The sequence below is a fragment of the Arachis hypogaea genome, chromosome 10 (assembly GCF_003086295.3).
Source record: "Arachis hypogaea cultivar Tifrunner chromosome 10, arahy.Tifrunner.gnm2.J5K5, whole genome shotgun sequence".
NCBI lineage: Eukaryota > Viridiplantae > Streptophyta > Magnoliopsida > Fabales > Fabaceae > Arachis > Arachis hypogaea.
In genome coordinates this window covers 102,467,004-102,478,544 of record NC_092045.1, presented here as the reverse complement: position 1 = coordinate 102,478,544, position 11,541 = coordinate 102,467,004, and the positions used below count along the sequence as shown (strand labels likewise).

The 11,541-nt window shown below is 37.4% G+C and overlaps 1 non-coding gene across 1 annotated transcript; it reads left to right on the top strand.

The window, feature by feature from the left end:
- The first annotated feature begins 5,056 nt into the window (after positions 1–5,056).
- On the top strand, positions 5,057–5,163 carry LOC112718817 (small nucleolar RNA R71). Its single transcript, XR_003161144.1, has one exon. It is a non-coding gene; the product is annotated as a small nucleolar RNA R71 (small nucleolar RNA).
- Positions 5,164–11,541: the final 6,378 nt, after the last annotated feature.

The window sequence follows — 11,541 nt, the reverse complement described above, 5'->3', positions numbered from 1 at the left end:
GTAAAGTCTAGAAATGTGAATTTTGCATAAAAACTAATAAAAACATCCCTAAAAGTAGCTAGATCCTACTAAAAACTACCTAAAAATAATGCCAAAAAGCGTATAAATTATCCGCTCATCACAACACCAAACTTAAATTGTTGCTTGTCTCCAAGCAACTGAAAATCAAATAGGATAAAAAGAAGAGAATATACTATAAATCCCAAAATATCAATGAATATTAGTTCTAATTAGATGAGTGGGACTTGTAGCTTTTTGCTTCTGAACAGTTTTGGCATCTCACTTTATCCTTTGAAATTTAGAATGATTGGCATCTATAGGAACTCAGAGTTCAGATAGTGTTATTGATTCTCCTAGTTAAGTATGTTGATTCTTGAACACAGCTACTTTTATGAGTCTTGGCCGTGGTCCTAAGCACTTTGTTTTCCAGTATTACCACCGGATACATAAATGCCACAGACACATGACTGGGTGAACCTTTTCAGATTGTGACTCAACTTTGCTAAAGTCACCAGTTAGAGGAGTCCAGTGCTCTTAAGCACACTCTTTTTGCTTTGGATCACAACTTTAACCACTCAGTCTCAAACTTTTCACTTGGACCTGCATGCCACAAGCACATGGTTAGGGACAACTTGATTTAGCAGCTTAGGCCTGGATTTTATTTCCTTGGGCCCTCATATCCATTGATGCTCAAAGCCTTGGATCCTTTTTACCCTTGCCTTTTGGTTTTAAGGGCTATTGGCTTTTTTTTGCTTGCTTTTTTTTCGCAAGCTTTGTTCTTCACCAATTTTTCTTGCTTCAAGAATCAATTTTATGATTTTTCAGATCATCAATAACATTTCTCTTTTTCATCATTCTTTCAAGAGCCAACAATTTTAACATTCATAAACAACAAGATAAAAAATATGCGATGTTCAAGCATTCATTCAGAAAACAAAAAGTATTGTCACCACATCAATATAATTAAACTAATTTCAAGGATGAATTCGAAACTCATGTACTTCTTGTTCTTTTGTATTAAAAACATTTTTCATTTAAGAAAAGTGAAGGATTCATGGAATTATTCATAGCCTTAAGACATAGACACTAGACATTAATGATTATGTAGTAAAGACTCAAAACATAGACAAACATAGAGCATAAAAACCGAAAAACAGAGAGATAAGAATAAGGAAGTTAAGGAATGAGTCCACCTTAGTGATGGTGGTGTCTTCTTCTTGAAGGACCAATGGTGTCCTTGAGCTCCTCTATGTCTCTTCCTTGCCTTTGTTGTTCCTCCCTCATAGCTCTTTGATCTTCTCTAATCTCATTGAGAATGATGGAGTGCTCTTGGTGTTCCACCCTTAATTAGTTCATGTCATGACTCAATCCTTCTAGAAAAGTGTTGAGTTGTTCCCAATAGTTGTTTAGAGGAAAATTCATCCCTTGAGGCATCTCAGGGAATTCTTGATAATGAGCTTCCTTATGCGTCTCTTGAAATCCATGAATGGGCTCTCTTATTTGCTCCATCCTCTTTTTAGTGATGGGCTTGTCATCTTCAATGAGGATGTCTCTTTCTATGACAACTCCAGCTAAGTAGCATAGATGGCAAATGAGATGAGGAAAAGCTAGCCTTGCCAAGGTGGAGGGCTTTTCGGCTACTTTGTAGAGTTCTAGAGAGATGACTTCATGAACTTCTACTTCCTCTCCAATCATGATGCTATGGATCATGATGGCCTGATCCATAGTTACTTCAGATCAGTTGCTAGTAGGAATGATGGAGCGTTGGATGAACTCCAACCATCCTCTAGCCATAGGCTTAAGGTCCAGTCTTCTCAATTGAATCGGCTTGCCTTTTTAGTCTCTTTTTCATTGAGCTCCTTCCACATATATGTCCATGAGGACTTAGTCCAACCTTTGATCAAAGTTGACCCTTCTAGTGTAGGGACGTGCATTTTCTTGCATCATAGGCAAGTTGAATGCCAACCTTACATTTTTCGGACTGAAATCTAAGCATTTCCCCCAAACCATTGTAAGCCAATTCTTTGGATTTGGGTTCATGCTTTGATCATGGTTCCTAGTGATCCATGCATTGGCATAGAACTCTTGAACCATTAAGATTCCGACTTGTTGAATAGGGTTGGTAAGAACTTCCCAACCTCTTCTTTGGATCTCATGTTGGATCTCCGGATACTCATTTTTCTTGAGCATGAAAGGGACCCCAGGGATCACCTTCTTCTTGGCCACAACTTCATAGAAGTGGTCTTGATAGGATTTTGAGATGAATCTCTCCATCTCCCATGACTCAGAGGTGGAAGCTTTTGTCTTCCTTTTCTTCTTTCTAGAGGTTTCTCCGGCCTTAGGTGCCATAAATGGTTATGGAAAAACAAAAAAGCTATGCGTTTACCACACCAAACTTAGAATGTTGCCCACCCTTGAGCAAAAAAAAGAAGGAAAAGAAGAAGAAGAAGAAGAAGAAGATATGGAGGAGATGGAGAGATGTGTGAGTTTCGGCCAAAGGGGAGAGGAGAGTGTTGTGTTGTGTGAAAATGAAGAAGGATGGAGGGGTTTATATAGTGGAGGGAGAGAGAATGGGGTTCGGTTATTTAGGGTGGGTTTGGGTGGGAAAGAGATTTTGAATTTGAAGGTAGGTGGGGTTTATAGGGAAGAGTGGATGGATGTGAGTGGTAAAGAGGTGATGGGGAAGAGAGATTGAGGTGATTGGTGAAGGGTGTTTGGGAAAAAGTGTTATGAAAAGGTGTGAGAGAGAGAGGGAGAAGGTAGGTGGGGATCCTGTGGGGTCCACAGATCTTGAGGTGATCCTGTGGGGTCCACAGATCTTGAGGTGTCAAGGATTTCTCATCCCTGCACCCCTTAGGCATGTAAAACGCCCTCTGTATGCAATCCTAGCATTTAACGCCAGACTGTAGTATGTTTCTGGCGTTGAACGCCACTTCCATGCTTCTTTTGGGCGTTCAATGCCAATCGGCAGCATGTTTCTGGCGTTGAACGCCACTTCCATGCTTGTTTCTGGCGTTTAACGCCAGCTCTCCTAAGGGTGTAATCCTGGCGTTTAAACGCCAGACTGCTGCTTGTTTTTGGCATTCAACGCCAACTTCATGCTCTGTTCTGGTGTTGAACGCCAGCCAGATGCTCCTTACTGGCGTTTAAACACCAGTAAGCACTCCCTCCAGGGTGTGCTTTTTCTTCTGCTGTTTTTGATTCTATTTTTAATTTTTGCAATTGTTTTGTGACTCCACATGATCATAAACCTAATAAAACATAAAAGAATAATAGAAATATAGATAAATAAAAATTGGGTTGCCTCCCAATAAGCGCTTCTTTAATGTCAATAGCTTGACAGTGAGCTCTCGTGGAGCTTCACAGATGTTCAGAGCATGATGAGGGCCTCCCAACACCAAACTTAGAGTTTGAATGTGGGGGCTTCTCAACATCAAACTTAGAGTTTGGTTGTGGCCTCCCAACACCAAACTTAGAGTTTGATTGTGGGGGCTCTGTTTGACTCTATATTGAGAGAAGCTTATCGTACCTCTTTTCCATGGTTGCAGAGGAAGATCCTTGAGCTTTAAACACAAGGTAGTCTCCATTCAATTGAAGGACTAGCTCTCCTCTGTCAACATCAATTACAGCTCCTGCTGTGGCTAGGAAGGGTCTTCCAAGAATGATGGATTCATTCTCATTCTTCCCAGTGTCTAAGATTATAAAATCAGCAGGGATGTAAAGGCCTTTAACCTTCACTAACACGTCCTCTACCAATCCATAAGCTTGTTTTATTGACTTGTCTGCCATTTCTAATGAGATTCTTGCAACTTGTACCTCAAAGATCCCCAGCTTCTCCATTACAGAGAGTGGCATAAGATTTATACCTGACCCCAGGTCACACAGAGCCTTCTCAAAGGTCATGGTGCCTATAGAACAGGATATTAAGAATTTACAAAGATCTTGTTTTTTTTTTGAGGTAGAGTTTGCTGAACTCATGTATCTAGTTCACTAATGAGCAAGGGAGGTTCACCTTCCCAAGTCTCATTATCAAACAACTTGACATTCAGCTTCATGATGGCTCCTAGATATTGAGCAACTTGCTCTTCAGTTACATCTTCATCCTCTTCAGAGGAAGAATAGTTCTCAGAGCTCATGAATGATAAAAGGAGGTTCAATGGAATCTCTATGTCTCTAGGTGAGCCTCAGATTCCTTAGGTTCCTCAGTTTGGAACTCCTTTTTGTTCAGAGGACATCCCAAGAGGTCTTCCTCACTGGGATTCACGTCCTTCTCCTCCTCTTTGGATTCGGCCATTGTGATTATGTCAATGGCCTTGCACTCTCTTTTTGGATTCTCTTCTGTATTACTTGGGAGAGTACTAGAGGGGTTTTAGTGATTTTCTTACTTAGCTGGCCCACTTGTGCCTCTAAATTTCTAATGGAGGACCTTGTTTCACTCATGAAACTTAAAGTGGCCTTAGATAGATCAGAGACTATGTTTGCTAAGTTAGAGGGGCTCTGCTCATAATTCTCTGTCTGTTACTGAGAAGATGATGGAAAAGGCTTGCTATTGCTAAGCCTGTTTCTTCCACCATTATTAAAGCCTTGTTGAGGCTTTTGTTAATCCTTTCATGAGAAATTTGGATGATTTCTCAATGAAGAATTATAGATGTTCCCATAGGGTTCACCCATGTAATTCACCTCTGCCATTGCAGGGTTCTCAGGATCATAAGCTTCTTCTTCAGAAGATGCCTCTTTAGTACTGTTGGATGTATTTTGCCATCCATTCAGACTTTGAGAAATCATGTTGACTTGCTGAGTTAACATTTCGTTCTGAGCTAATATGGCATTCAAAGTATCAATTTCAAGAACTCTCCTCTTCTGAGGCGTTCCATTACTCACAGGATTCCTCTCAGATGTGTACATGAATTGGTTATTAGCCACCATGTCAATGAGTTCCTGAGCTTCTGCAGGCATTTTCTTCAGGTGAATAGATCCACCTGCAGAATGGTCCAATGACATCTTAGACCATTCAGACAGACCATCATAGAATATATCCAGGATGGTTCATTCTGAAAGCATGTCAGAAGGACACTTTTTGGTCAACTGCTTGTATCTTTTCCAAGCTTCATAGAGGAATTCACCATCTTTTTGCTTAAAGGTTTGAACATCCACTCTAATCTTACTCAGCTTTTGAGGAGGGAAAAACTTGGCCAAGAAGGCCGTGACCAGCTTATCCCAAGAGTTCAGGCTATCTTTAGGTTGAGCGTCCAACCATACTCTAGCTCTGTCTCTTACAGTAAAAGAGAAAAGCATAAGCCTGTAGACCTCGGGATCAACCCCATTGATCTTAACAGTATCACAGATCTGCAAGAATTCAGTTAAGAACTGAAAAAGATCTTCTGATGGAAGTCCATAAAACTTGCAGTTCTATTGCATCATAGAAACTAACTGAGGCTTTAGCTCAAAATTGTTTGCTCCAATGGCAGGGATTGAGATGCTTCTTCCATGTAATTTGAAATTTGGTGCAGTAAAGTCACTAAGCATCTTCCTTGCATTATTGTTGTTATTATTTTCGGCTGCCATCTCCTTTTCCTGTTTAAAAATTTCAGTTGGGTCCTCTTTAGAGTACTGTGCTTTAGCTGCTCTTAGCTTCCTTTTCAAGGTCCTTTCAGGTTCAGGATCAGCTTCAACAAGAATGCCTTTTTCTTTGTTCCTACTCATATGAAAGAGAAGAAAACAAATAAAGAAGAAGAATCTTCTATGTCACAGTATAGAGATTCCTTTATGTGAGTAGAAAGAGAGGAGAATAGAGGAAAGAGAAGAAAAAAATTCGAACACAAAAGAGAAAAGAGGGTTCGAATTTTTGAGATGAAGAGAAGTATTAGTAAATGAATAAATAAATAGAAGAAGATGAGAGGGAGAGAATTTCGAAAATTGTTTTTGAAAAAAAGGTTAGTGATTTTTGAAAATTAAGAGAAGAAATAAAATTAAAATTAAAAATTTGAAACAATTAGTTAATTAAAAGAATTTTAAAAAAGAGGGAGGTAATTTTCGAAAATTAGAGAGAGAAAAGTAGTTTGGTGGTTTTGAAAAAGATAGGAAACAAACAAAAAGTTAATTAGTTAGTTGAAAAAGATTTGAAAATCAATTTTGAAAAGATAGGAAGTTAGAAAAGATTTTTGAAATTGAATTTGAAAAAGATATTTTGAAAAAGATTTGATTTTTAAAATTAAAATTGATTACTTGACTAACAAGAAACTAAAAGATATGATTCTAGAATTCAAAGATTGAACCTTTCTTAACAAAAAAGTAACAAACTTCAAATTTTTGAATCAATCACATTAATTGTTAGTAAAGTTTTTGAAAATCATGAAATAAAGATAAGAAAAAGATTTTGAAAAATATTTTCAAATTTTCGAAAATCATAAAAGAAAAATGAAAAAGATTTGATTTTTGAAAAAGTTTTGAAAGGATAGGATTTTTTAAAATTGAAATCTTGACTTGACTAACAAGAAACAATTAATTTTAAAAATTTTTTACTAAGTCAACCCAAAGATTTCGAATTTTTTTGAGAGAAACAAGGAAAATATATTTTTTATTTTTGAATTTTTTTGAATCTTTTATGATGAGAGAGAAAAACACAATTATGACTCACAACATAAAAATTATGAATCAAAATACATGATGCATGCAAGAACACTATGAATGTCAAGATGAACACCAAGAATACTTTGAAGATCAAGATGAACATCAAGACTTATTTTTGAAAAATTTTCAAGAAAAGAAAAATATGCAAGACACCAAACTTAGAAAATTTTCATGCTTAGACACTATGAATGCAAAAATGCATATGAAAAACAACAAAAAATACAAAACAAGAAAATTTAAAGATCAAATAGGAAGACTTGTCAAGAACAACTTGAAGATCATGAAGAACACATACATGAATTTTCGAAAAATGCAAAAGTTTTTAAAACATGCAATTGACACCAAACTTAAAAATTGACACTAGACTCAAACAAGAAACACAAAAATATTTTTGGTTTTTATGATTTTATTAAAAAAATTTTGTATTTTTTTTTAAAAATAATCTTTAGAAAAACGAAAAAGAAAAATTTTTGAAAGATTTTTGAAAACTTTTTGAAAATAAAATAAGAAGAAAATTACCTAATTTGAGTAACAAGATGAACCGTCAGTTGTCCAAAATCGAACAATCCCCGGCAACGGCGCCAAAAACTTGGTGCGCGTAAATTGTGATCATCAACAATGGTGCTAAAGACTTGGTGCTCTCAAACGTGAATCACACTTTATCACAACTTCGCACAACTAACCAGCAAGTGTACTGGGTCATCCAAGTAATACCTTACGTGAGTAAGGGTCGATCCCACGAAGATTGTTGGTATGAAGCAAGCTATGGTCATCTTGTAAATCTCAGTTAGGCGGATTCTAATGGTTATAATGGTTTTTGAAAATAAAATAAATTAAGCATAAAATAGAGATAGAGATACTTATGTAAATCATTGGTGAGAATTTCAAATAAGTGTATGGAGATGCTTTATCCCTTTTGAATCTCTGCTTTCCTACTGCTTTCATCCAATCATTCTTACTCCTTTCCATGGCAAGGTGTATGTAGGGCATCACCGCTGTCAATGGCAACTTCCCATCTTTTCAGTGAAAATGGTCCAAATGCTCTGTCACAGCACGGCTAATCATCTGTCGGTTCTCGATCATGTAGGAATAGAATCCATTGATTCTTTTGCGTCTGTCACTACGCCCAACAATCACGAGTTTGAAGCTCGTCACAATTATTCGATCCCTGAATCCTATTCGGAATACCACAGACAAGGTTTAGATTTTTCGGATTCTCAAGAATGGCCACCAATAATTCTAGCTTATACCACGAAGATTCTGATTAAGGAATCCAAGAGATACACGCTCGATCTAAGGTAGAACGGGAGTGGTTGTCAGGCACGCATTCATAAGGACGGATGATGATGAGTGTCACGGATCATCACATCCATCAGGTTGAAGTGTAACGAATATCTTAGAATAAAAAAAAGCTTGAATTGAATTGAAGAACAATAGTAATTGCATTAATTCTCGAGGTACAGCAGAGCTCCACACCTTAATCCATGGTGTGTAGAAACTCCACCGTTGAAAATACATAAGTGATGGTCCAGGCATGACCGAGTGGCCAGCCCCCAAAACGTGATCAATAATCTCCTAAGAAGAACAATAGATTAAAACTGAGACCAAAGATGTGGTCAAAAGACGTCTAATACAATAGTAAAATGTTCTATTTATACTAAACTAGTTACTAGGGTTTATAGAAATAAGTCTTAGTGCAGAAATCCACTTCCGGGGCCCACTTTGGTGTGTGCTTAGACTGAACTTTAGCTTTACACGTACAGAGGCTTCTCTTGGGGTTAAATGCCATGTTGTAACATCTGTTTGGCATTTAACTCTGGTTTGTGACGTGTTTCTGGCGTTTTACTCCAGAATACAGCATGGAACTGGCGTTGAATGCCAGTTTACGTCATCTAAGCTCAAACAAAGTATGAACTATTATATATTGCTGGAAAGCCCTGGATGTCTACTTTCCAATACAGTTGAGAACGCGCCATTTGGAGTTCTGTAGCTCTATAAAATCCATTTCGAGTGTAGGGAGGTCAGAATCCAACAACATCAGCAGTCTTTTCTCAGCCTAAATCAGATTTTTGCTCAGGTCCCTCAATTTCAGCCAGAAAATACCTAAAATCACAGAAAAATACACAAACTCATAGTAAAGTCCAGAAATGTGAATTTTGCATAAAAACTAATAAAAACATCCCTAAAAGTAGCTAGATCCTACTAAAAACTACCTAAAAACAATGCCAAAAAGCGTATAAATTATCCGCTCATCAACCTCCTCAGCACCAGACAATCATAGATAATGCACGCAAGTAAAACACAGGTAGTATTCATATCTCACAATTAATTCAAGAAGCAAGTAGGCATATTATACAATTAGGCAAACTCAAGTAGTCAAAGCAAACAAGCACATAAAAGATGCATATGATGAATGTCTGTCCTATTGGCACATGATATCACTTGTCGGTCCGAAATGCCAACCCAACACATCCTTCCAGATGTAGGCTTTTCTGCCACGCCAGAGATATAGTGCCCTACACACTCATGCTACAGCGAATCTGCTACGCCAGGGATATAGGTCCCGCACACTTCATGCAGCAGAGAAGGAAACAACAATAACTACTCATGCAGTAGAAAAATCTACTACGCCAGAAATATAGGCTCCACACACTCCCATATAATTCAATAATTTCATCATTCCTTTATGAGTTCTCAACTCATCATAACCATCACATCACCGGTTTTCAACTTTTCAAATTCATCAGAAGCATTCCCAACCCTCATAAATCTCTTCAACCATACACTTCACAACTCAACATTCACCAATTCAAGCTAGAAATTACACAAACATTCCAAACCTGTGTCACCGGCTCTAAACCCATAACTAACAATACCCCTATTTATTCCTTTTTTATTTTTTCCTTGATTCAATACCCTAAAACTGGTAAAAAGGTTTTAAGTAAGTGTTACGGAATTTTACAAGCTTGCCGAAAAGGTGAAACAGTTAAAAACAAGGTTTTTATTGAAAAACAGGGCAGTGTGTGTACGCACAGGGGTGTACGTACGCACGCCCAGGAGGATTTTCAAGATGTGTGCGTACGCATAGAGGTGTGCGTACGCATAGAAGTAAAAATCTCCAACTCTGCTCATTCACACAATGCGTGTGAACGCCCTCAACAGAGTGCACCTTCCAACGTGTGCGTGCGCACAGCTTGCAAAACTCCATTAGTTGTGTGCGTGCACAGAGCATGCTAGCGCTTCCAACAGCAGCCATATCCCAGTGTGTGCATACGCACAAGAGTGTGCGTGCGCACAGTTTCAAAAATACAAAGGGTGTACCTTGTGCGCACGCACAAGTTAAAAATTGCTACTGATCAGATCACGCGCACAGTAGTGTGCGTGCGCACACAAACCAGAAATCACAAATTTTGCAACTTCACAGAATTCAGATTTCTAAGCTAAACTTTCAACGATCATATCTTTCTCTACAAAATTCAGATTTGTACAAAATCTATACCATTTTAAAGCTCTTTGAATTATCTTAATTTGATATAAAAATCATTCTGTTTCAAAAATTGTAGCTCAAGATATGATCCACCAAAATTGGCCTAAAACCCATTTTTATCAAAAACCTTAAAAACTTACTTTCACCAAAACTCTCATTTCAAAACCAAACTACTCACAATCCAATTACTACCAAAACAACACAAAAGTCCATACCACTCATTTCTCAAACTCAGCCATCAATAACCTCCCATTTATACTATTTCACACCATCAAAATCATTATTCTCCAACATCTAAAATCATCATAAACACTCCTAATTCTCCTCATTCATTAATAACATTTTCATGATTCATCATCAATCATCAATAATACCAACAACTCTCAACAACCGTAATAGTTCTCAATGTTAGCAATCATTATCAATATTCATATTACCAAAATCAACATACACACTCATCAACATCAACCAACATCACAATATATCATTAACTCCAATAAACCTCATACTCCTTATCAACCTCCCACTTATCATCAATATCATCAAACCCTCATAAGCAACAATAAATCACAACATTCATCATCCACCTCCATACAACTTATCATCAAACATCAAATTTACATACAATTAAACATACACCCAATATCCAATCCTATGTTAAGGTCAACTAGTCTAAGTGTCCAGAAACATTACATATTACATAAAGAAAACCGAAACCAAACCTTGGCCGATTCTCAAATGCACCAAACACCAAACTCGATCCAAAGCCTCAACCAACTCAAACAAACACCAAAACTCAATCTAACACCACATAACATACAAACATTAAACCTATGGTTTACAAAAATAACTAAACACAAGGGTTTAGTGAAACCTTACCTTATCCAATGAGATTAAGGGTAAAACCCAACAATATTTCAATGCTAAATCACCCCTAAACAAACAAAATCACAAAATTAACTCAAGAAATAGAACCAAAAATGCATAACTTTTTGGGATGGAAACTGGAGCTTGAGTTTCGAAATCTTTTCAGCAAAACCTAGATAGAAATGAAGAGCTCGTCAAGAGCTTTGTGTGGCCGTAAACGGCTCATCAATCGGAGCTCCGTAGCTCAAGTTATGATCAAAACAAGGTTTGGGTGAATAGTAAAACCCCAAACCCCTTCTCTTCTCTCTTTTCACCATCCCTCTCTTTCTTTTATGAAAACGAGGCTGAATGCCTCTTAGTTAGGGCATTTATATGTTGGACTTGGGCCCACTTGGGCTTAGTCTAACCCCCTAAATGTTTTTGGTCCATTTGGCCCACTTTGGGCCAAAACCTTTAATATTTGTGTCCGGTTTTCAATTCTAAGTATTTTTGTTCTTTCAAAATAATAAATTAATTTTCAAAATTTTATTTTTCTCAAAACACAGTATCGGACAAAC